Source organism: Macrotis lagotis, chromosome 1 (assembly GCF_037893015.1).
Source record: "Macrotis lagotis isolate mMagLag1 chromosome 1, bilby.v1.9.chrom.fasta, whole genome shotgun sequence".
NCBI classification, from domain to species: domain Eukaryota; kingdom Metazoa; phylum Chordata; class Mammalia; order Peramelemorphia; family Peramelidae; genus Macrotis; species Macrotis lagotis.
Window position 1 is genome coordinate 663,015,203 of NC_133658.1, and position 2,084 is coordinate 663,017,286.

The following is a 2,084-nucleotide window of genomic DNA, read 5'->3' on the forward strand; positions in this document are numbered from 1 at the left end:
GGATGAATACAAAAGGAAGAATGGGAGAAAGTGTTATCTACCAATAATATAATGGCAATCAATTTATATCTTATAGAAATATCAATTAATTAATCAACCAATATTCACTAAGTACCTACTGAATGCAGAATACTGTACCAACCCCCGAAGATTCCAAAGGAGGGAAAATAAAGCCCTCCCTCTCAAGAAGCTTAACTAATGGACATGACAATATGTAAGTTAATATATATCAAAGTAAGTTATGCTAGGATAAATAGGAAATAATTTGAGACTTACAAAATAAAGTTTAGGAAATTATTGATTAAAAATAGCCATGTTAAATGCACTTTTGTAGCTACCTTTGGATCAAGAATTGGTAGATAAAGTAAAAATAGGTCTGCTACTTAGAACAAATGGAGTATTTTTAACAAATGAAAAATAGAACACAAAACTCATTTTCTGTTTTATTTTTCTCTGTCAGGCAAAATGTTTTTATTTAAATAGAGTAGATCCAACTTAAAGAGAGGACTAAATGTTCATTAATAATAAATGTAATTAACATTTATAAACTACTTTATATTTTGCAAAATATTTCATCTTATTTTTTGTAACAAACTCAAGTGATAGGTACTGCTGTTTTCCCTCACATTTGAGAAAATTGAGTAAGATTAAATGAATTTCCCTGAGTCACTGTACTAGTAAATATCTAGGGCAGGATTTAAATTCAGATTTTCCTAACATTGCATCCCATGCATGTTCTCAGCCTTGTCCTGACCAGCTGGCCATGTGTGCATGTGTGCTAATATCCACTCCCTGGTCAGCTGCAGAGATAGAGACAGTGACTATTTGATGTCTTATCAAGCTTTTTAAAGCAACATTCTTAACATAGAAGATTCTTCTTTCCTCCTTAGGAACTTTACAAAACAAAAAAATGGCAGCAAATAAATTCAAGAACCAAAATTCTTTGCCTTCATACAAAGTAATCATGATGGGTAGTGGTGGGAATATCTGCTTTGACTCTGCAGCTCATTTGCAAAGAGTTTCTGGAAGACTATGAGATGACCAAAGCCAACAGACAAAAGAAGAAGATCATCCTGGTTGAGATAGAGGGCCAGATGAATATCTTTTACACTGTTGGCCAGGAGGTTGGTCATTATGGACAATTGTTTCCAGATTGGGAAAGGCTTTCAGTGTACCTTCTTTGTAACTGAATTGGAATGTTTTGCTAACAAATCATATTTAAAAGATAAAAGACAAACTTCTATAGAATATGCAAAAACAGTAGAGCTGATCAGAAGAATTTCAAATACATAGAGACCTCTGCCAAAACAAGTACTAATTTGATAGGTATCTTTTTTATTTAACGAGGGAAATTCAAGCCCAAAAGATGGCAGATGGCAAAGAGAAGAATAGAATGTAGAAGAAAAGCTTGGCCCAGCAGATCCAAAAGAAATGCTGCCCTTTATGATTCAGGTCCAAACTTCTTCCTTGTCTTGACCCTGCTAATTTATAAGCATTACCATGGAAGGTTCAAATGAATAAAGTATACATATTACATATACATATATATGTGTGTGTACATACATATATATATACATATGCATATAGATATATACTATATTATATATTTGTGTATATATATATTCATATAGATATGGATATATCAATTTCCTAGATTAATAGAAGAGGAAATAAAATACTTAATCTGTTTTATTTAATCTTATTTTAGGTTTTTGCAAGGTAAATGGGGTTAAGTGGCTTGCCCAAGGCCACACAACTAGGTAATTTTTAAGTGTTTGAGACTGGATTTGAACCCAGGTACTCCTGACTCTAGGGCTGGTGCTTTATCCACTGCGCCACCTAGCCGCCCCCTTAATCTATTTTTAGAAAAAGAAATTGAACAAGTCATCAGTGGTCTCCATAAGAAAAAAAATATCCAGGACCAGATAAATTTGCAAATGAATTATACCTAACATTAAAGAAAAATTAATTCTAATACTGTATAAACTTTTTGGGAAAATAGGCAAAGAAGGGGACCACTACATTACTTTATGATACAATTATGATGGTAATACCTAAACAGCAAGAATCAAAACTGGATATGG

At 32.7% G+C, this 2,084-nt stretch overlaps 1 pseudogene; it reads left to right on the forward strand.

Annotated features, from left to right (window-relative positions):
* The first annotated feature begins 910 nt into the window (after positions 1–910).
* Positions 911–1,447, forward strand: LOC141522588 (ras-related protein Ral-A-like; annotated as a pseudogene).
* Positions 1,448–2,084: the final 637 nt, after the last annotated feature.